This window comes from Mus musculus, chromosome 13, assembly GCF_000001635.26.
Source record: "Mus musculus strain C57BL/6J chromosome 13, GRCm38.p6 C57BL/6J".
Classification (NCBI taxonomy): domain Eukaryota; kingdom Metazoa; phylum Chordata; class Mammalia; order Rodentia; family Muridae; genus Mus; species Mus musculus.
In genome coordinates this window covers 18,031,630-18,056,516 of record NC_000079.6, presented here as the reverse complement: position 1 = coordinate 18,056,516, position 24,887 = coordinate 18,031,630, and the positions used below count along the sequence as shown (strand labels likewise).

General features: G+C 41.7%; 1 pseudogene; it reads right to left on the bottom strand.

The window, feature by feature from the left end:
- Gm6575 (predicted gene 6575) lies at positions 17,061-17,917 on the bottom strand (annotated as a pseudogene).

Sequence of the window (24,887 nt, the reverse complement as noted above, 5' to 3'; positions counted from 1 at the left end):
TGGCATTATTCTTTTTCCTACACATTTGTGAAGTTCCTGAATAAACTGCCTTGAGAAGGACATCGGTTTTGTCGCTTCTTTTCTGCTGGTCAGAGACGGTAGCGACAAGTGGTGGAACCCGTACGAGGATGTGATGAGTCCAGAACTCTCCGCAGTCAGAGTAGCCAGTTGGAAAGCTCCCAGGAAAGTGGAATGATTCAAGTTCTCGGTTAGAGACTATTAGGTTCCCGGATTAGGGACTATTGAGGTTCTCGGAGTGAGACAATTAAAGTTACACACACATATAGTATAGTGATCCAAAAACTAAAAGAAAAGCAATTGGTTGTAGCCCCAGAAAAGGTTCAGAAAGGAAAAATGGTGAATTATTTAGGAACTAAAATTTTTGATAGTCAAGTATCTCCCCAGAAAATTCAGATTCGGAGGGATAATTTGAGGACATTGAATGATTTTCAAAAGCTATTGGGGGATATACAGTGGGTACGTCCCTATTTGGGACTAACTAACAAACAATTACAACCATTATATAATATTTTACCGGAAGATATAGAATTAAATTCTCCCCGGCAGCTTACTGATTCTGCCCTCGTAGCGTTAAGTTTGGTTGAAAAGGGTACTCAAAAAAGGGTATCCTCTGGCAGGGCGCCCCTTTGCTATGGATACATCCCAAGATTTCACCCGCAAAAATCTTGTCTTATTGCCCTGCCTTGGTAGCACAATTGGCCTTGATTGGCCTACAACAATGTATTCAATATTTTGGCAATCCCCCTCAGGAATTGATTGTTCCATATAATATGAAGCAAATAGAAGTATTATCAGCTACTGTTGATGATTGGGCAATTTTGAGATGTAGCTTCATGGGAAAGATGGATAATCATTTCCCTAAGGATCCCATTTTGCAGCTGATTAAAGCTCATCCAGTTGTTTTTCCACAAATTACTTCTTGAGTGCCATTGCCTGATGCCCCTTTAATTTTTACAGATGGGTCTAAGACAGGCTGCGGAGCATATTTGGTCCATGGCTCCACGCCAGTAACTTTACAGTTTCCCCCTGCTTCTCCCCAAGTTATTGAGTTGCACATTGTTATAAACGTTTTTGAATTGTATTCTGAATCTTTTAATTTAATTTCAGATAGTATGTGGTTAATTCGCTAGCAGTGATGGAAATGGTGGGGAAGGTGAATTTTCGATCCACTATAGGGGATTTGTTAAATAAATTGCAATCCTTAATTTTAAATAGAAGTTCTCCATTTTTTGTCCAACACATTGGAGCTCATACAGGTTTGCCTGGCCCTTTAGCAGAGGGCAATGATTTGGTTGATAAAGCTGCTAGAGCTGCTTCTGCCTTTTTGATTCAGAAACCTGTAGAACTGGCTCCTGGATTTCATTCACAGTTTCATGTGAATTCCAAAACACTTTCTTCTCAATTTCATATTACTAGAGCAGAGGCAAGAGATATTGTTACGGCTTGCAAAGCCTGTGGCCCCCTATTGCCTCAGGTGAGTGTGGGAGTAAACCTTCACGGCCTGCTTCCCCTCCACATTTGGCAAATGGACATGACTCATTTTTCAGAATTTGGTAAACTGCAATTTGTTCATGTTTCTGTAAATACAGCCTCTTGGGTGTTGTTTGCCTCCCTACATACTGGTGAAAAGGCACACCATGTCATTGCCCATTGCTTTGAGGCATGGGGTGCATGGGGTCAGCTCAGAGAGCTTAAGACTGATAATGGACCTGCTTATACTTCAGCTTCTTTTGTTTCCTTTTGTAAAATGATGGGTGTCCACTTGGTGCACAGTATACCCTACAATCCTCAGGGTCAGGGCATCATTGAAAGAGCCCATCGCACTCTGAAAGAGTGCCTAATAAAACAGAAAGGGGGGTAGCCTCTGGCGCTCCTCCTAGGGAGAGATTAGCCATTGCTCTCCTTACCTTGAATTTTTTGAATAAAGATAAAAATGATCTGACTGCTGCGGAATGGTTTGCCAATCCCGAGGCATCCTACAAAGGCACAGTCACGTGGAAGGATGTTCTGAGTGGACGATGGCATGGGCCCGATCCTGTGTTGGTCTGGGCGAGAGGGTCTGTTTGTGTTTTTCCACAGGATCATTGCCAGCCGCTGTGGGTTCCGGAGTGATTGATGAGGGTAGTTCAAGATGAACGGAGGTGCCCTGATGAAGCTGCTTCTGGGGGTGATGATGCTGCATGCAGTGATGACTGAAGATCTATGATGGGCCCCCTTTTGTAGGGGTATTCAAGATTCGCTTCCCCCATGGACCGGCTGCCAGTCCAGGAAAGCTGCGTGGGCCGTGAAAAAATATTTTACCTTTTCCCCTTATATTAGTACCAGTCATAATCAAACGTTTTCAGGGTTTAATTGGACGTATCAAAATCCAGCCCAGAGAGGGGCAAGCAATCCTTTAATGTATGGCTGTTGTGTGGGATAAAGTGGGAGTTGTACAGATCTTTCTTCTTTGAATATGTTGATGGGTGGGGCATGGGGAAATACTAGCTTTTATTGGAATGGATCTGTATTATTTGAGTCTTCTGTTATTCAATTTGCTTATGGGAAAAATGTATTCTTTAAAGCCACGCCTGTATGCATTTGGCCTCCTTTTGTATTTTTAGTTTATAATGGTAGTTATTTTGATGATGTTGTAGAATGTAAGGAGGATAGTTGTTTTTATAGTATGTGTTGGAATGCTTCTACGTTTTCTTTAGCTATTGTGACCAGAATGCTTAGATTGGTAACATGGCCCATGCAGACCCCTTCGGTTATGACCTTGTTTAGACCCAAAGGAGATTTTGGAATAGTCCATATCAATTCCGCTCGGGTGGAGGTATCCATGGCTGAAGGACTTGCAGATTGGATTGCCACTGCTATGTCACACACACCTAAAGTAATGGGCCGGTATTGGTGGATTGGCACTGTGCTGCATGCTCATCAGTGTCCTGGCCTTTTGGTGCATCTGTCGCATGCAACATCGCCATCGCAGGGCTCAAGCTCTGTTGATACAAACCTTTGCAGCTGTGGAGATGGGACAATCTCCTCAAGTGTGGCTTGGCATGCTAGGGAAGTAGACAATGACGGGTAAGACTCCCTGGACGTGTTACCAACCTAAGACAGGAATCAGACCACTGCTGTCTGTCTCCCGATGACGGGTAAGGAGCATTGTTGCAGGGGGCAACCTAAGACAGGCATTTTCTCTGCCAATTTAAAGAATAAGGGGGAGATGTGAGGAGCGGGTGTGGCCGCGGCCCCAAGATGGAGCCCGGGACTGCTGCCAAGTCTTATGACTGGCACCTGATTTCCTCATATCCCTCAAGATAGCCATGTACCTTGAGCTGCATTGCGCAGATGCACCAAAGATCAGATGATGTGACGAATGTAGTCCTGAGCCAATGAACTGTGCCTACGTGGACTGGAGTGAGGGGGAGTGGACTGGAGGGGATAAAGGGGGATGGCCGAGAGAGGTTGTGGCATTATTCTTTTTCCTACACATTTGTGAAGTTCCTGAATAAACTGCCTTGAGAAAGACATCAGTTTCGTCACTTCTTTTCTGCTGGCCGGAGACGGTAGCGACATTTCATAATATCCCTACTAAACAAGAGAGTGTTCATACCTACTCCTTGACTACATGAAATGATGGGAGCTTTGCCACTTTCCGATTTATCTAGGGTCCTTAAGGTCATTCTTAGAAGTGAGGAGAATAGGCAAATGGGAAATGCCTGATCATAACTCAGGGTAGATGCTAAGGTGTATGTCTTACTGTGGTGGTTTGGATGTGGACTATCCTCTGAAGACTATGTTGGAGGGTTGATTACCAATGCAGTGCTCAGAATTAGGGCTTTGGAAAAATGACTGGATCATAAGAGCATGGATCTAGTCACTAGCTGAATCCAGAGATGTAATCATAATTGAATAGGCTGTCAGAAGGTGATATAGGCTATGGAAGGTGGGGCCTGACTGGAGTGCATCAGTGGGGTTTTCCTTGAAGCATGTGTCTCCTTCCCGTTTCCCAACAGCAACAACTAGCATCCTTCTCTACCAAGCACCCTTCTCTACCATGCTCCCACGGCCCCACCACATGCCTATAGCATCGGACTAACAAAGCAGTGCCCCATCTGGAACATTAAACTGATTTACGGCAGTGTTGAGGCTTCAAAAGCCAGGGAGTTTCCCACTGCCTCCATTTGGTAATGCTGCAAGTGAGATGGAGAAGCTGTGAGAGTGGATCTTCCTTTCTGCGGTGCTGAATTAATGAGACTTAGCAGCATTGCCCTCCAGTACCTCACAGAAAGGAGGCAGGGGCTGGAGTCACAGCTGCAAAGGACCAACAGTGCCCATTCCCAGGTACTTCTCTGACAGAGATGGGTGAGTGCTTCTTTGGGGGTGGCTATGGGTCTTGTAAATGCTTTGGGTGAAGAATATCATAGGTTTATTTTGGCCAACACTATTTCTACCACTGACTATTGATTTGAGTGTACAATTTGGCAGAGAGTATGTTTTTTCTCAAGGATGATAGTACAACGGAGGCAAACATCACCATCCCAATTTCACAACCAAAAAAACTAAGAACCAAGAATTATGAAACCATTCCTCAACAGTCATGGAAAACCATACTTTAAATTAAATATTAATGTCTGTGAGAGTTCTAAAACATTCCACGAATTTTTTTTTGTTTTGTTTTTTGTTTTGTTTTGTTTTAATATATTTATTAGGTATTTTCCTCATTTACATTTCCAATGCTATCCCAAAAGTCCCCCATACCCTCCCCCCAACTCCCCTACCCACCCACTCCCCCTTTTTGGCCCTGGCATTCCCCTGTACTGGGGCATATAAAGTTTGCAAATCCAAATGTCCTCTCTTTCCAGTGATGGCCGACTAGGCCATCTTCTGATACATATGCAGATAGAGTTAAGAGCTCCGGGGTACTGGTTAGTTAATAATGTTGCTCCACCTATAGGGTTGCAGATCCCTTTAGCTCCTTGGGTACTTTCTCTAGCTCCTCCATTGGGGGCCCTGTGATCCATCCAATAACTGACTGTGAGCATCCACTTCTGTGTTTGCTAGGCCCCGGCATAGTCTTACAAGAGAGAGCTATATCTGGGTCCTTTCAGCAAAATCTTGCTAGTGTGTGCAATGGTGTCAGCGTTTGGAAGCTGATTATGGGATGGATCCCAGATATGGCAGTCTCTAGATGTCCATCCTTTTGTCACAGCTACAAACTTTGTCTCTGTAACTCCTTCCATGGGTGTTTTGTTCCCAAATCTAAGAAGGGGCAAAGTGTCACACTTTGGTCTTCATTCTTGAGTTTCATGGGTTTAGCAAATTTTATCTTATATCTTGGGTATCTTAAGTTTCTGGGCTAATATCCACTTATCAGTGAGTACATATTGTGTGAGTTCCTTTGTGATTGGGTTACCTCACTCAGGATGATGCCCTCCAGGTCCATCCATTTGCCTAGGAATTTAATAAATTCATTCTTTTAAATAGCTGAGTAGTACTTCATTGTGTAAATGTACCACATCTTCTGTATCCATTCCTCTGTTGAGGGGCATCTGGGTTCTTTCCAGCTTCTGGCTATTATAAATAAGGCTGCTATGAACATAGTGGAGCATGTGTCCTTCTTACCGGTTGGGATATCTTCTGGATATATGGCCAGGGGAGGTATTACAGGATCCTCTAGTAGCACTATGTCCAATTTTCTGAGGAACCGCCAGACTGATTTCCAGAGTGGTTGTACAAACTTGTAATCGCACCAACAATGGAGGAGTGTTCCTCTTTCTCCACATCCTTGCCAGCATCTGCTGTCACCTGAATTTTTGATCTTAGTCATTCTGACTGGTGTGAGGTAGAATCTCAGGGTTGTTTTGATTTTCATTTCCCTGATGATTAAGGATGTTGAACTTTTTTCAGGTGCTTCTCTGCCATTCGGTATTCCTCACATGAGAATTCTTTGTTCAGCTCTGAGCGCCATTATTCAATGGGGTTATTTGATTTTCTGGAGTCCACCTTCTTGAGTTCTTTATATATATTGGATATTAGTCCCCTATCTGATTTAGGATAGGTAAAGATCCTTTCCCAATCTGTTAGTGGTCTTTTTGTCTTGTTGACGGTGTGTTTTGCCTTGCAGAAACTTTGCAACTATATGAGGTCCCATTTATCAATTCTCGATCTTACAGCACAAGCCTATTCAGGAACTTTTCCCCTGTATCCATATCTTTGAGGCTTTTCCCTACTTTCTCCTCTATAAGTTTCAGTGTCTCTGGTTTTATGTGGAGTTCCTTAATCCACTTAGATTTGACCTTAGTACAAGGAGATAGGAATGAATCAATTCTCATTCTTCTACATGATAACCTCCAGTTGTATCAGCACCACTTGTTGAAAATGCTGTCTTTTTTCACTGGATGGTTTTAGCTCCCTTGTCAAAGACCAAGTGACCATAGGTGTGTGGGTTAATCTCTGGGCCTTCAATTCTGTTCCATTGGTTTACTTTTCTGTCGCTATACCAGTACCATGCAGTTGTTATCACAATTGCTCTGTAGTATAGCTTTACGTCAGGCATGGTGATTCCACCAGAGGTTCTTTTATCCTTGAGAAGAGTTTTTGCTATCCTAGGTTTTTTGTTATTCCAGATGAATCTGCCGGTTGCCCTTTCTAATTTGTTGAAGAATTGAGTTGGAATTTTGATGGGGATTACATTGAATCTGTAGATTGCTTTTGGTAAGATAGCCATTTTTACTATATTGATCCTGCCAATCCATGAGCATGGGAGATCTTTCCATCTTCTGAGATCTTTAATTTCTTTATTCAGAGACTTGAAGTTCTTATCATACAGAACTTTTACTTCCTTAGAGTCACGCCAAGGTATTTTATATCATATGTGTCTATTGAGAATGTTGTTGTTTCCCCAATTTCTTTCTCAGCCTGTTTATCCTTTGTGTACAGAAAGGCCATTGACTTGTTTGAGTTAATTTTATATCCAGCTACTTCACCGAAGCTGTTTATCAGGCTTAGGAGTTCTCTGGTGAAATTTTTAGGGTCACTTATATATACTATCATATCATCTGCAAAAAGTAATATTTTGACTTCTTCCTTTCCAATTTGTATCCCCTTGATCTCCTTTTGTTGTCTAATTGCTCTGGCTAGGACTTCAAGTACAATGTTGAATAGATAGGGAGAGAGTGGACAGCCTTGTCTAGTCCCTGATTTTAGTGGGATTGCTTCCAGCTTCTCACCATTTACTTTGCTGTTGGCTACTGGTTTGCTGTAGATTGCTTTTATCATGTTTAGGTGTGGGCCTTGAATTCCTGATCTTTCCAAGACTTTTATCATGAATGGGTGTTGAATTTTGTCAAATACTTTCTCCGCATTTAACAAGATGATCATGTGGTTTTTGTCTTTGAGTTTGTTTATATATTGGATTACGATGATGGATTTCCGTATATTGAACCATCCCTGCATCCCTGGAATGAAACCTACTTGGTCAGGATGGATCATTGTTTTGATGTGTTCTTGCATTCAGTTAGCTAGAACTTTATTGAGGATTTTTGCATCGATATTCATAAGAGAAACTGATTTGAAGTTCTCTATCTTTGTTGGATCCTTCTATGGTTTAGATATCAGAGTAATTGTGGCTTCCTTGAATGAGTTGGTTACAGTACCTTCTGTTTCTATTTTGTGGAATAGTTTGTGAAGAACTGGGATTAGATCTTCTTTGAAGGTCTGATAGAACTCTGCACTAAACCCATCTGGTCCTGGACTTTTTTTGGTTGGGAGAATATTAATGACTGTTTCTATTTCTTTAGGGCATATAGGACTGTTTAAATCATTAACCTGATTTTGATTTAAGTTTGGTACCTGGTATCTGTCTAGAAACTTGTCCATTTCATCCAGGTTCTCCAGTTTTGTTGAATATAGCCTTTTGTAGAAGGATCTAATGGTGTTTTGGATTTATTCAGTATCTGTTTTTATGTCTCCCTTTTCATTTCTAATTTTGTTAATAAGGATGCTTTCCCTGTGCCCTCTAGTGAGTCTAGCTAAGGGTTTATCTATCTTGTTGATTTTCTCAAAGAACCAGCTCCTCGATTCTTTGATTCTTTGAATAGTTCTTGTTTCCACTTGGTTGATTTCGCCCCTGAGTTTGATTATTTCATGCTGTCTACTCCTCTTGGGTGAATTTGCTTCCTTTTATTCTAGAGCTTTTAGGTGTGTTGTCAAGCTGCTAATGTGTGCTCTCTCTAGTTTCTTTTTGGAGGCACTCAGAGCTATGAGTTTTCCTCTTAGAAACGCTTTCATTGTGTCCCATAAGTTTGGGTATGTTGTGGCTTCATTTTCATTAAACTCCAAAAAGTCCTTGATTTCTTTCTTTATTCCTTCCTTGTCCAAGGTATCATTGAGAAGAGTGTTGTTCAGTTTCCACGTGAATGTTGCATTTCTATTATTTATTTTGTTATTGAAGATCAGCCTTAGTCTATGGTGATCTGATAGGTACATGGGACAATTTCAATATTTTTGTATATGTTGAGGCTTGTTTTTTGACCAATTATCTGGTCAATTTTGGAGAAGAGGTGCTGAGAAGAAGGTATATCCTTTTGTTTTAGGATAAAATGTTCTGTAGATATCTGTTAGATCCATTTATTTCATAACTTCTGTTAGTTTCACTGTGTCCCTGTTTAGTTTCTGTTTCCATGATCTGTCCATTGGTGAAAGTAGTGTGTTGAAGTCTCCCACTATTATTGTGTGAGGTGCAATGTGTGCTTTGAGCTTTACTAAAGTTTCTTTAATGAATGTGGCTGCCCTTGCATTTGGAGCATAGATACTCAGAATTGATAGTTCCTCTTGGAGGATCTTACCTTTGATGAGTATGAAGTGCCCCTCATTGTCTTTTTTGATGACTTTGGGTTGGAAGTCGATTTTATTAGATATTAGAATGGCTACTCCAGCTTGTTTCTTCACACCATTTGCTTGGAAAATTGTTTTCCAGCCTTTCATTCTGAGGTAGTGTCTATCTTTTTCTCTGAGATGAGTTTCTGTAAGCAGCAAAATGTTGGGTCTTGTTTGTGTAGCCAGTTTGTTAGTCTATGTCTTTTTATTGGGGAGTTGAGTCCATTGATATTAAGAGATATTAAGGAAAAGTAATTATTGCTTCCTGTTATTTTTGTTGTTAAAGTTGGCATTCTGTTCTTGTGGCTGTCTTCTTTTAGGTTTGTTGAGGGATTACCTTCTTGCTTTTTCTAGGGTGTGGTTTCCGTCCTTGTATTGGTTTCTTTCTGTTATTATCCTTTGAAGGGCTGGATTTGTGGAAAGATAATGAGTGAATTTGGCTTTGTCGTGGAATACTTTGGTTTCTCCATCTGTGGTAATTGAGTGTTTAGCTGGGTATAGTAGCCTGGGCTGGCATTTGTGTTCTCTTAGTGTCTGTATAACATCTGTCCAGGCTCTTCTGGCTTTCTTAGTCTCTGGTGAAAAATCTGGTGTAATTCTGATAGGCTTGCCTTTATATGTTACTTGACCTTTTTCCCTTACTGCTTTTAGTATTCTATCTTTATTTAGTGCATTTGTTGTTCTGATTATTATGTGTCGGGAGGAATTTCTTTTCTGGTCCAGTCTATTTGGAGTTCTGTAGGCTTCTTGTATGTTCATGGGCATCTCTTTCTTTAGATTTGGGAAGTTTTCTTCTATAATTTTGTTGAAGATATTTGCTGGTCCTTTGAGTTGAAAATCTTCATTCTCATCTACTCCTATTATCTGTAGGTTTGGTCTTCTCATTGTGTCCTGGATTTCCTGGATGTTTTGAGTTAGGATCTTTTTGCATTTTCCATTTTCTTTGATTGTTGTGCCGATGTTCTCTATGGAATCTTCTGCACCTGAGATTCTCTCTTCCATCTCTTGTATTCTGTTGCTGATGCTCGCATCTATGGTTCCAGATTTCTTTCCTAGGGTTTCTATCTCCAGCGTTGTCTCACTTTGGGTTTTCTTTATTGTGTCTACTTCCCTTTTTAGGTCTTGGATGGTTTTATTCAATTCCATCACCTGTTTGGTTGTGCTTTCCTGCAATTCTTTAAGGGATTTTTGTGCTTCCTCTTTAATGTCTTCTACCTGTTTATCAGTGTTCTCCTGTATTTGTTTAAGTGAGTTATTAAAGTCCTTCTTGATGTTCTCTACCATCATTATGAGATATGCTTTTAAATCCGAGTCTAGCTTTTCAGGTGTGTTGGGGTGCCCTGGACTGGGCGAAGTGAAAGTGCTGGGTTCTGATGATGGTGAGTGGTCTTGGTTTCTGTTAGTAAGAGTCTTACGTTTACCTTTCGCCATCTGGTAATCTCTGGAGTTAGTTGTTAGAGTTGTCTCTGTTTAGAGATTGTTCCTCTGGTGATTCTGTTACCCTCTGTCAGCAGACCTGGGAGACTAGCTCTCTCCTCTGAGTTTCAGTGGTCAGAGCACTCTCTGCAGGCAAGCTCTCCTCTTACAGGGAAGGTGCACAGATATCTGGCATTTGGACCTCCTATTGGCCGAAGATGAAGGCCCAAACCAGGACCTTTCCCAGAAGCTATGTTGCTTTCGCCTGTCCCAGAAGCTGTTAGCTTCTGTAGTGCACACCTGTGCAGACTACTTTCGGCAGAGTCCCGGAACCAAGATGGCTTCCGTCGATCCTGAGACAAAAGCCTCCTGGGTCGGGTGCACACCTGTCCTCGGGCCAGGAAGGTGGTAGGATGTCTGGAGCCCGAAAAGGGCCCTGCCACAGAAGCTCTGTGGCTCCTGCCTGTCCCAGAAGCTGTCAGCTTCTGTGTGCACACTCCCACCTGTGCAGACTACTTTTGACAGAGTCCTGGAACCCCACAAATTCTTTGACTCCCTGACCTTCAGAAAGTACATCTTGACCAACCTTCCCGGCCTCATAAGATTAATCTTGACCCCAAAGCACAGGCCCCAAAAGCAAAAATAAAGTAAGTGAAACTATATCAAATATAAGACTCCCGAACAGCAAAGGAAGAAACAACTGGAAGGAAGGGAAATTACATATTGGGAGAAAATATTTGCCACCCATGTATTTGTTAAAGTGTTAATAAGTAATGTCACCTTCTCTGTGTGTGTGTGTCTTCTCTCTCTCTCTCTCTCTCTCTCTCTCTCTCTCTCTCTCTCTCTCTCTCAGTGTGTGTGTGTGTTATGTACACTCTCAAATGTGCTGGAATTCGCTATCCATCTTATTTGTAAAAGAGTCTCTTGTTCACTACTGTGTGTGTCAGGCTAGCTGGCCCATGAGATGCTAGAGCACTCTCTGCCCACCCCCAAGCTGCAATTTCACTATAGTATTACAGACTCGTGCCTCTATATTAGACTTGATATGGGGACCCAAACCCAGGCCCTTCTGCAAGCACTTTATCCACCAAACCATCACTCTAATCCCCAGACTGAGTTTAAAATGAACAAAGGACTTGAACAGACTTTTCTCCAAAGAAGACACTCAAATAGACAATATGTATGTTAAATAAATTCAATGTTACTAATTATCAGGAAAATGCAAAACAAAATCTCATACCTACTAAGATCCCCTAATTTGGGCTTCTCAGTTGGTAGGGTGCTTGCCCCGCAGGAACAAAGCCCTGGATTTCATCCTATCCCCACATACCCATGTATAATGGTATATCCTTATAATCGCAGAACTCAGGAGGAGGAAGCAAGGCAGTAAGAACACATCCTCATTTACATAATGAGTTTGAGGCTAGCCTAGGGTGGAAGCCAGCCAAACTAGGATACATGAGACTGTCTCAAAACAAAAACAAACAAACAAACAAAAAGGATTGTGAGTTCAAGGTCATCCTGGACTATGTTTTTAAAATTAAAAATAAAGTTAGCAGAAATGGTGTGTGTCAGCAGAGATGTGGAAATTGGCATCTTTGTGTACTATGGTGGGAATGTGGAATGATGTTGGAGCTGTGGGAAATAGCTAAGTGTTATGATTCAAAAAGAAGCAAATGCACTGGAAAACCCAGTAAATCAACTATCCTGGGCTCACAGCAACTAAACCCAGTGACTATCAGGGAGCCTGTGGTCTGATCTAAGCGCTCTCTCTCTCTCTCTCTCTCTCTCTCTCTCTGTATATATATATATATATATATATATATATATATATATATATATATATATATTTGTCTTCTTGTGGGACTCCTAACATTGCTAGCAAGAGAGGGATAACTGACTGTTTTGCCAGCTCTAAGAACTCTTTCTTCCTCATCCAGCCTTAATATAAAGAGGGTCTAATTTAATTGTAACTTGTTATGCTGTGATTGGTTGATATCCCTGTGAGGCCTGTCCTTTTCTGAAGGGAAATGAAGGAGGAGTGGATAGGGGCCAGGAAAGGGAACTGGAAGGAGAAGAGAAAGGAGAATCAGAAATCAGGATGCAAAGTATGAGAGAAGAATAAATTTTAAAACAGAAGAAGAAGAAGAAGAAGAAGAAGAAGAAGAAGAAGAAGAAGAAGAAGAAGAAGAAGAAGAAGAAGAAGAAGAAGAAGAAGAAGAAGAAGGGCTAGAGTGATGGCTCAGTGGTTAAGAACACTGACTGCTCTTCCAGAGGTCCTGAGTTCGACTCCCAGCAACAACATGGTGGCTCACAACCATCTCTAATAGGATCTGATGCCCTCTTCTGGTATGTCTGAAGACAGCTACAGTGTACTCATATACATAAATAAATCTAAAAAGAAATAAAAATAAAAGGAACAGAGGGATAGCAGAGCCGTCTTGCTTCTGACCCAGGTGGGTACTGTCAAAGGGGGTGAAACCCAAGCTAGGCCCAACACTGGAGACTCACAATTCTATTCAGATATTCAATCCCTTCCAAGATCTAACTGAAGATGATATTGCCCCAGGCCATTAGAAAGGGATGACTGTGCCATCAATTGTCCACTGACACCAAGACTTGCACTTTTGGCAACAAATCTGTCCCCATAGTCATATCAATGTCTCACCTGAACCCTCTGGAGGGTCTGGTTTACGTGAGTGGAGGACTTGAGGGAGTGATCAAGTGCTGGTCACTCAGGTGCTTAGTTAGGTCAGTCTTGATGACATCCTTTCTGCTGAGGTGTTGCAAACTCACAGAATGAGCTAACACACGCACCCGTACTCCACAGCCCACACACCTTCAAAGGAACTGCCTTCCATTCTGCAAGTTTAAGTACCTCACGTGGTAAAATTACATTTTATACTGCATCTTGACATCCTCACCTGAGTCATATCTGAACAGGCCCCCCACCTGCCATCTGGGTGTGGCAAGTCTAGGAAGTGTAAGCCTGGCGTTTTCAAGAAGTCTTGTGAGTTTCCGTGTACTTTACTCAGAAAAGTGTAACTTGTGTGTGTGTGTGTGTGTGTGTGTGTGTGTGTGTATGTGACTGTGTGTGTCTGTGTCTACGTGTGTGTGTCTGTGTGTATGTGTTTGTGGGTGTATCAAGAGATATATATTAATAAGGAACATCTCTACCTAGCCAGATCTCCCTCATTCTTTGCCAGGGACTGGGATTAAAAGCCCCACACATAATTCTTACCCATTACTTCTATTCAGTACTCTCTGTTCAATAGCCCATTTAATTGAATGGGTCATTTTGTTTGTTTTGATTCTATTTTTTAAGTTATTTATATATTTTGGATATTAATCTTATATCAGATGAATAGCTGGCAAAGATTCTCTCCCTTTTTGAGAGCTTGCTCCCATTCAATTGTTACTTTGGCTGTGCTGAAGGTTTTAGTCTTATGAAGCCCCACTTGTCAATAGTTGACCTTAAGTCTTAAGTAAATGCAATTCATTCATACAGCATACAGTCCTTCCCTATACCTGTACCATGTAGGATACTGCCTCTCTGTGCTGTGAGTGTGTGTGTGTGTGTGTGTGTGTGTGTGTGTGTGTAGTACTTCCAGTGTTTCATTTAGGTCTTTGATCCATTTGTGGTTAGTTTTTTGAGAAAAGTGAAAGAATCAAGACTAATTTCGTTCTTCTATGTGCTGGTACTGAGTATTCCTAGCACTGTTTGTTGAAGATGCTTTCTTCTCTTGGGTGTATCTTTTGGTATCTTTGTGAATATAAAGTGGCTAACGTTACATGTATTCATGTTTAAGTCTTTCATTTTATACTATTAGTTTATATGTGTGCTTTGTGCCAGTGCCATACTGTTTTTATCACAATGGCTCTATAGTGTATCTTGGTTTCAGGAATCATGAGCCCTCCTGATTTTTTTTTTTGGGGGGGGGGGGCAGGGAGCAGGTTTGTGTTACTAACGTGTGGTCTGTGAGGTTCCATATAAATTTCAGGATAGATATTTTCCTATTCATATGAAGAAAAAGATGGGGATCTTGACTGGGATTGCACTGCATCTTTAATCAGCTTTTCACAATATTCATTCTACCAATCCATGGGCATAGGGGATCTTTCCATTTTCCAGTTTCTTTTTCTACTTCTTCAGAGGCTTCAAGTTTTCATTGTAGAGGTCCTTCTCTTCCTAAGTCAGATTTGTTCCTAGATCATTTCTGAGGCCATTTTGAATAGGATCTCTCCATGATCTCTTTTTCTGAATATTTGTTGTTTGTATATAGAAAAGCTATTAAATTTTTACAAGTTGATTTTGTATCCTTCCACTAGTTAAATTTATCATTCTAGAAATTTTCTGATATTATATTTAAGATATATTATGTTTAATAGTATCATCTGAAAATAGAATTCTCTCCCTCTCTCTCTCTCCCTCTCCCTCCCTCTCTCCCTATTTCCCTTTCTTCCTCTCTCCCTCTCTCTCTGTATCCCTTTAATATCCTTCTCTCACTTTACTGCTCTGGCTACTTCTTAGAGCACAGCACTGACAAGGAGGGGTTAGTGGGCAGCTGTATCTCATACCTTATTTCAACAGCATTGCTCATGTAGGATGATGCTGGCCCTGGGTTTCTCATTCACTGCTTTTATCACGTTGGGCATGCTCACTCTAGTCCTACTCTCTCTAGGACTTTAATCATGAACCTACATTGGATTAAGCTACTGCCTTTTTCTCAATTTATTAACATGATCATTTGACTTTTTTTTATCTTTAGGTCCATTTATGTGGTTTATTATACATTATTCAGATTCCAAGTATCCTTCTAAGCATTTTTTTTTAATCTAAGAAGGACTGACTATATATCTTTGAAAGTCTGGTGTTGTGGGAAATATTTTTTAAAGAAAATGAACCATCCTGAGTTAAACCCAGCTACTATCTTCCCTGGTGGGCTGGCCAGCCATGCACTCACTGATGGGAAATGACCTAGCTGTTCTTATCTCATGGAGACTCTCTAACTCAGAGCTCCAAAATCTCTCCACCTAGCTCACTAAGTTCCCATGCTGGGTCTCTACAACACCAGCCCCATCCTTCAAAACCCCCATGGCCTTTTGTGGTGCACAGCAGGCAAACCCACACTTTGCCAGCATACCTTTCTCTCTGGAACCCAGTCAAGCAGCCATGTGAAGGAAAACACCACACAAACTTAGTTCAGAAACAATGGTAACTCAATCGCTGGGCTCAGCATCTAGAATCCTAATCTTGTGAGCCATATTAAATCTAAATCCGCTGGTGGATCCGCAATTAAAACTGGGAGACATTAGTAGTTACATCTTGTTCTCTCACTATCCCTGTCCAAAAGCTCCTAACTAGATCCTGCCTACTCTCTTCCCCTATCCAACCGAGAAGTCCCGCCTACTCACCCAGTGATCGGCTCCTTTTTCATTAGGGGATGGTTCACAAGAGGTCACCTGAGTACGTGACTCATCCTCGTTCAGATAGCCCCTCCTAGGAAAACAGAATTAACATCAAAATACAAATAACACTAGGGGCATCCATAAACCTCTGGTAGAATTTTTGCTATGAATCCATCTGGCCCTGAACGTTTCAAACTGAAAGTCTTTTTTGTTTGTTTGTTTATTTGCTTGTTAATTTGTTTAATTAAGTTATTTATTAAGCTTTATATACAGATCATAGCCCCACCCCCACCTCCTTTCCTCCCAGTCTCTCCCTCTCACCTCTCCTCTCGGCCTCTTCAACCCCTCCTCCCCTTCTCCTCAAAAAAGAGGAGGCCTCTCATGGATATCAACTAACCAGCCTTGGCTTATCAAGTTGCAGTAAGACTTAGTGCATCCTCTTCCAGAGGGAAGAGATCCAAAGGCAGACAGTGTAGTCAGAGACAGCCCCTGCTCCCACTTTAGGCATCCCACATGAAGATCCAGCTGCACAACTGTTACATATGTGCAGAGAGGTTAGGGCCGTATCATGCATGCTCTCTGGTTGGCAGTCCAGTCTCTGTGAGCCCCTATGGGATCCACCACTCCCACTTTGGTTTTTCAAGACAGGCTTTCTCCTTATAGCCCTAGCTGTTCTAGAACTCACCCTGTAGACCAGTCTGGCCTACAGAAACCCACCTGCCTCTGCCTCCAAGTGTTGTGATTAAAGGCAGGCACCTGTGTCACCCGGCTAGGATAAGTGCAGATTTTTGAAGTATTCCTTTACAATCTTCTGAATTCCTTTGGTGTCTGTTGTAACGTTTGTCTGTTCATTCCTGATTTTGTTAATTTGAGTGTTCTCTCTGTTTATTTTCGTTAGTTGGAGCAAGAGATTGTCAGTCTTATTTATCTTCTCAAAACACTCACTCTTAGATTCATCGATTTTTTTTTCTTTGTGTTTCATTCATTTCTGCACTGGCTTTTATTAATTTTGCCACAGACTGGGTTTGGGTTTTTTATTTGTTCACCTGTCTTGTTCTTGTTTTTTTGAATTGTTAAGTTTTTTAATTAAGCCATTTTTTGTGTTCTTTCTGATTTTTTTTTTTTTGAAAATTGAGGAATTTAATGAAAGATTGATTTCTGTTCCCATAAACGTCTCAACAGTCTCAGGTTTTCCAGACAGTCCATCTCCATGCAGACAGCCCATCTCCATGCAGACAGCCCATCTCCATGCAGAGGGCCAACATTCTGGCCCAGGGCATCCTGTTGCAGATTCTTCAGCCAAAGGTCAGGTTTGCTGCATTTCACTACATGCATCCTGAAGATGTGCTAACCTGCTGTCAATCTCAACTAGATTTCCTTAGTCCACACTCCTTAGCTCTTGAATCATCATTAAACCGCCTCACTTCTCAAGCACAAGCATATACACCCCTTCTTATTCTCTGTGGATAAGGTATTCCACGCCAACCAGTGTTTTTCTGTGTTCCTTTAGGGAGACTTGAGTGGGAGGGCAAGTCGTCCTGTGACATCTTTGCCTCAGCAATGGCCAGCTTATTCTGCAGGGTACCCAGCAGCTGGAGGTAGGCCTGATTCCACTGCAGCTTCCCCTGTGCCTATCCTGCATGCTGCTTCAAGGTTCCAAGTTCCTGGTGTGATCTGTCAAGGTTCTCAGAGCTCTTTTCTGACCTCCCTTTACCCCATGCAGAAATCTCTGCCAGACTCTGTAAACACTTCTGTTGCAGCTGCCACTGCTTCTGAGCTCACTGAAGTTTCTCAAGTACTTGCTTCCTAGCCTCAAGTTGTTCAAAAGCCTTCCAAAGCTCTGTGTACTTCCTTTGAGCCTCTTTAACCTGGGGTAAGGCCTGGGTCAGGGCACAGCTTGGGTTGTCCACGTGATCCAGGTATGTGGCCTTCAGTTCCTTCCAGTGTTCCTTAGCTTCAGTTGCCTTCTGTCAACTTACGTTTTCAGAAACCAAAGTGTCTGGGTTCTGAGCTCTATTATCCTTCTGAGTCAGAAGATTCTGTAAGAAGTTCACTACTTTCAAGTACAAGCTTTGGCTACAGAGCAGCTTGTCTTTCTTCTGAGAGTTCCTCACAAACTCCTCCATGTTCTTGGGAGGCAGCTCTGTTTCTTCCTGCAAGCCTACATGTTCTAGAATGCCTGCTACCTCAGCCAGGACCTCTTTTGCTGCCACAGCGGAATTCTCCATGGCCGCCACGCTCTGCTGCCCCTGATTCCCCTGGTTCTTTCTGATTTTTAAAAATGTGCACCCTTCCGACCTGTCCCAGAGGTCTTGCTGAATTGTCTTTTTATTTTCCCTCAGTTCTAAAGAAGAAAATTCCTTTTCAGTTTCTTTGACTCATTTATCATTCAGTAATGACTTGTGTAGTCCCATGAGTTTGTGTATTCATTAAAGGTTTGAACTTGTTTCAATGTTTCTGAATTTGTTAAAATTTATTTTGTGTCTCGTGATATAGAATATTTTAGAGCAGTCTCTATGTGTTGCTGGGATACATATCTTTTGATATTTGTGAGGAATATTTTATTATTACCTGTTAAGTTCATCTGATGTACAATGTCATTTAATTCTTTCTCTGCTTGTGCTCAGGTAACCTGTGTATTAGAGAAAGTGGGGTGTTGAAATTATTTATTATTAAATAGGTTGATGTCAATTAATGTCTTTAATTCCTCTGATACACTTTTATAAGATTGGATACACCAGAATTTGGTGCGTATATGTTTACAATAGTTGTCTTCTAGGTTAACTGCTTCCTTGATTATTATGAAATGTCCCCTCCCCATTTATCTCTTCTAATTAGCTTTGAAGTTCATTTTGGCAGACCATGGGATAGTGATACCTATTTGCTTCCTTGTCCCATCTGATTGGAGCACTTTTGCCCATCCTTTTACTCTAAGGTGGTGCTGTCTTTAAAGCTAAGATGTGTTTCTTATACATAACAGATGAGTTTGGTTCTTGCTCTGTGTCTTTCAGCTGGAGAGTCGGGGATCATTAATTTTGAAAGTTATTATTGAAATGTATATGCTGATTATAGTCAGTGTATTGCTTATTTTTGGTGTCTTTCATTGTCAATAGTACTTTGCATTTCCATAATTATAGCTTCATTTGTTTTCTTTTTACAGTTTCTTCATTATTCTTGTTCTCTTCGGGCTAAAATATTGCTTCCTCTATTTTCTTCATAATTGGTCTGTTCAATACTTATTTTAAGGTTGCTTTTATCATGAAACATTCTTTTTCTCCATCATTTATGGAAGAAGTTTTGCTGGACTCATGGTATTTTAAGACTTGGAAATGCATTGCTCAGGGCTCTTCTGGCTTTCAAAGTTTCCTTTGAGAAATTAGCTGCATTTTGATATGCTTTCCACTGTATGGACTTATGCTTTTTCTCTTGCAACATTCAGTATTCTTTCTGTTCTGTGTTTAATGTTTTAACTGTGATCTGCCTTGGGCAGTTTCTTTTCTTGTCTATTTATTGTTCTGTTCGCTTCCTGTATCTGGATTTAAAGAAGTTCTTCTCTATGATCTTTTGAGGATCTGTTCTGTGCTATTGACCTGGAATTCTCCTCCCTAGTATATTCCTATAATCTGAAGGTTTGATCTTTTGGGCCACAAGGAACTGCTCCTGTATACACTATAGTGCCTGTCTGTAATTCTAGCTACTTGGGAGACTGAGTGGGGAGGATCATTTGATTCCATAAGCTCAAGACAAGCCTCGACAACATAATAAGATCCCATATCAAAATTACAAAATCGGTGCCTTGAGTGGACCCAGAGAACTATCTCCCCACCCACTCCTATAACACCCAAAGGAAGCCTGACTCCCAGGTGCTCTGACACACCTAGGATCACAGGTGAAGCCACAACATCTGCCCCAACGCCCATCATAATTGCTACCACCACAGAAACCAGTGAAGCAGGAACCTCTGCCCAGCCAGAGGCACACATTCCTTCTGGTTTGTACCTGTGCCCACAGTGGACCCACAGTTCTGGCTCCCCACTCACCCCTTCTACACCTAGAGAAAGCTTGACTTCAATGAACCCTTACACACCAGGATCTCAGGATCCCAGAGACAGCTTGACTCCCAGGAGCTCTGCCACACCCAGGATCTCAGCATCACAGGATCACAGAGATAACTGGACTCCCAGGAGTTCTGACACAACCAGGCTCACAGGAGGGACAGGCTCCAGTCAGAGACAGCAAGGGCAGTTAGCACTAGAGATAAACAGATGTCAAGAGGCAAGTGCAAGACCATAAGCAACAGAAACCAATGCTACTTGACAAGATCAGAACCCAATTCTCCCATCACACCAAGCCCTGAACACATCTGAAAAGCAAGATTCAGATCTAAAATCCCATCTCATTAATATGATAGAGATTCATATAAACATACAAGAAGCCTACAGAACACCAAACAGATGGGACCAGAAAAGAAATTCCTCCCATCACATAATAATTAAAACACCAAGTGCACAGAACAAAGAATGAATATTGAAAACACTAAGGGGAAAGGTCAAGTAACTTATAAAGGCAGACCCATCAGTATTACACCAGACTTCTCAAGAGAGACTCTAAAAGTCAGAAGATCTTGGGCAGATGTCATACAGACCCTAAGAGAACAAAAATGCCAGCCCAGGCTACTATAGCAAACAAAACTGTCAATTACCACAGATGGTGAAACCAAGATATTCCATGACAAAACCAAATTTAAACAATTAATGAAAGAGTATATTCCCATGACACTGACCTTAAGCCATAGTGCTATGGCCCAGGCCAATTGTAGGCTTTGAATATATTTCATATCTTTTGCACAGCTACTATTTAATTCTCCTTTTCCCTGATGGTACTCAAGGCCTTGTACATGCTGAAAAAACAGTCTAGCACTGGTCTACATTCACAGCCTCTGTCTAAACATTAGTTATGTGCCAACACTGAACCCTGTCCTTAAGCATACTTAAAGACTTTCTCACTTTCTCCCTAGGTATTCTTCCTGTAACCTAGGGGAAGAAAACTAAAACTGTCTGGAGATGCTACGTTAATGCAATACCCAAGGTACACAGCAATCAATAGCAAATCCTGGCCTGAAAGAAAACCCCTCTGAAGTCAGCTGTGTGCATGCCTCCTCCAAGAAGGAATAATGCCATGGCAAACTCCCGCAAAATGTTGAGGGGCCAGATCAATCCCTATGTCCTCCAGCTGTACCAATGGAAGACTGTCTCACCAGCGGTAGCTATCATAGCAGCAGTAAATCAACACCACAGACACTGACAACCTATATTTTTAAAAGAATGATCTTTATCCACCCTATTACTGGAAACCAGTTAGACTCAATTTTATTTATATTAAAATTAAGATACTTGTTATGCAAAGGCCATGACTAATAAAACTAAAAGTAATTCTTCATTTAAACAACAGTTTGTGAATGTTTCTGTTGAGTTTTAAACCCACTCATTTCTGGCCAGTGGGGCACAAATTCAGCAGTTTGGGGTATAGGTTTGTCCTTTGGGTATTCTCTCTCTCTCTCTCTCTCTCTCTCTCTCTCTCTCTCTCTTCACATTCACTAATGTGGCAACTGTTTGATGGCAGGAGGAAAGACAAAAATATAGTACCTCTAAATTCTAAACAGTGGGCTTTAAAGTTCTGGCTATGAAGCAAGGCCAGGAAAGAATAGGAGTCTCATTAAATAACAGGAAAGCATTAAATAAGTGCAAGTTTAAAAAAAAGGGGGGGGGGATGAAGAATCAGACATGGTCAGCATTCAAGAGGATGCCATACTGGGATATGAGTGACAAGAAACAAAGCAGCTCTCACTCTGGATAAAAACCAAATGGTGAAAGGGGAGAAGAAAGCTGAGCAGGAGTTTGAGGGAACAGAAATCAGCAAGAGGGCTGGACTAGGGCTAGAGAAAGCCAGGAGCCAGCAGAGGGGAAAGGCAAGGGTAGAGAAGGAAGTGAGCGGCCTCCTCCAAGCCAACAGAGGGCTCTTCTAAAAGAAACCTTCACTCAGTTTCTCTGATAGACTCCTTTCCTCCAAGGGACACCTTGGAAAAGTTTCCAGTCCCCAATGAACTCCAATTTTAAGAAGAACCCTCCTAATCAGTTTCTTTTTTTAACTATTGAGGCAAGAGGAAACAATAAGAACAAACCTCCTTTTGATCTCCACCTCTTTCTGTATCCTTCTGTCCCTCTCCCCTTCCTCCCATGGTTACTCTAAGTCCACTTCCTTAGACATTTATGGCTACATTCACAACAGTCTCCCTGGGGACTGGAGCACTCAATGCCTTGGAATCCAGAATCAATCCTATACACCCAACCCAAAAAATACTTTTGTCCTGTGTATTCTTTTTGGAGAAATGTTTAAGACTAGACCAGTTCTAAGCCAGGGAAATGGGTCTGTTGGTTAAACCTTAACATACAAGTGTGAGGACAAGACTTTGGATTCCCAGCAACCCACCCTGCAACCCAGTCCTCATAAAGGAGCTCCTGAGCAAGGTGGTTACCTAGAAGAGCCAGCATCAAAGATCTCTGAGTTTAACTGAGAGACTGGCTCAATGAATAAGATGAAGAGTAATCAAGGAAGTCTTCTAATATCTGGTTTGGATGTATATTTGCACACATGTTTTCATGCATACATGCATACATGCACACACTGAGAGACACATAAAAAAAAAAAAAACAAAAACAAAAACAAAACCAGACTGGAGCAATTCTGTGAGAAAGCCAAATGATTAAACCACTTTCAAAACAAAAAGTGAAGGGAGGAAAGCCACAGTAGCCCTGGCCCTGAGACTGCACAGCAAAGGCTGTTGTGTGGTGCGTGTTGTCTCTGCTCCTCTATTTGCGCCACAGAACAGTGCAGAAGAGAGGTTTTCCATTATTGTCATTTTTTCACTTATTTTTTATGTGTGCGGGTGTCTCGCCTACATGCCTGTCTGTGTACCACATGCCTGCAGTGCCTGTGGAAGCCACAGTGGATGTGGGATCCCCTAGAACCAAAGTTAAAGACTATTGTAGGCTCCTGTGGGTGCTAGGAACTGAATCAACAAGAGCTCTTAAGCCCTGTGTCGCCTCTTCAGCCTCATTATCCTCTTTGAAAGAGGACACCAAAGCTCAGAAACCTTCAGTGACTTCCTGAAAGTCATTGCACAATTATGCAGTCTATCATCCATCCACTGTCTGTCCACACAACCAGAAATCAAGATTGGAAGCCATCTCTGACAATGAGAACAGAGGACTTGAACACAAGTTCATCTCTAGCTCTCAGTTTCTAATTTGTGGAGTCAGGATCTTGTGACATGTTTTGAGAGACAACAGCTTTATAGAGACTGTTGGGGGATGAGCTTGGCATTAGTGCAAATACTTGCTCAGGGCCCAGACATATTTTTACAGCATTTCTTTACCTATCTAAACAATTGAGTAATGAAGGTTAGCATAGTAGCATCTGGCAGACCAGTTCCCACAAAAGAAATACTAGTCTGTCAGCAAGAGCCATTTGTGCTCCAAGAAGCCCCTGGTCTTGATACAAAGGCATGATGCTCAGAGCTCCTAGGCTACCTTGAAGAGTCCTATGAGCAGGAAAAGATGGGAGATTGCCCTAAAGAAGGTAAGTTGGACCTGTATGTGGCTCAGTACAAGGCTAAGGAGACCAGAGCAGAACATACTAAAACTCAAATAAGGACCTCTGAAGGCAGAGTCCCTTATTGGGAGGAGCAAAAGCCAGGACCCAGTGTACCATGGTCTCAGGACAGGACTTTTAAAAGAGATTCCAAAGTCTTGGTAAAAGTACCTCTCTCTGAGTCAGGCTCAGAAGAAACTCAACACTCTTTCCCCCGTCGTGGGACTCTCCTAAGTTTTAAGACACTCTTTCTATTTGTTGTCCCATCATCTCAAACACCATAGTTACCAAGTAGGAGGTTGACAGCTACCACAACAAACTCTTTGCTTCTCAGTGACAACCAAATGAATCTAGCACATAGACAGCAAGCTTAATTCTTCCATGAACTACTTGAAAATTCATAGTTTCACGTTTGGAAACTATAAGCCAAGACTTCTACACAAGCCTACCCCTAACATTTACAGTCTGGATGCAGATGTTATACAGGGGCTACAAGTTATCCCTTTCTCTCTTAGTCATCACACCATATAAAGGACATTTCAATATGCATAGAAGAAGCTATACAGACAAGCTCTATATACTTGTCACCGAGTCGTCACATACAGAAACCTTTGATTATCCTTTGAGCACACAAAGGACACTATCATCCCTCAAAATGAACCTAGAAAGAAGCTCATGCAGACCTCAGTGACTCTGCAAGAAATCCCATGTTTCTGAAACAAGGCATAATCTAGAACAGGGCACATGTGGCCTGCAAGGAGGTATGTATATTCTCTGGCCTCCAGAACTCATGCCATGGGCCAGGCACAGATGGAAAGGAGACAGAGCTAGCTAGCCCTCTGTTTGCTCAGATCCAGAGTGATCTCATACATCACATGATTTCCAAGGCCAAGCCCTTCAGCTTTCAGATTTGACTTCTTCCATCTCCTCAGCCCATTCCCCAACAACTCTTTTGTTCTCATGTATACGAATTTTTAGTTCCTATTTCTAAGTCATCCTGAATCTGACCTTGAAGCCAATGTTACCCAAGAAAGAAGATATTATATCTTTTTCGAAGTCTGCAGAACCTGAATATTTATGATGTACCACATCAAGATGTCCTGGTGCAGAAATGTAATTCTTGTCACCTATGGCTACTGAAAAATTACTTTCTGGACACACTGGTGGCACCTTTTATCTTTTGAGGCTGACAGATAATGGAATTGCAACTTCTACACAGTAATCTCCTCATTTTATTGTGGTTTCTGGAAACAAAAAAAAAAAATGGTAACAGAGTTAAACCCTAAGGAAGATGAGCAGACAAGAAAACAAAGTGTGCCTGTACCACAAGAAGCTCTGTCCTGGATGAAGTCAGGGGTCCTTTATTTTCTTGACATTGTTCCCATTTGTGAAATAAGAATTCCAGTAAAGAAGGAGGAGAGTGGCTGTGAGATTTACCCCAAATGTCAAATCTAGGACAGGAAAGCCCAAGTTCTTTGACATTACATGATATTGCAATATGACGTCTTTAAAAAATGGGTGAATAG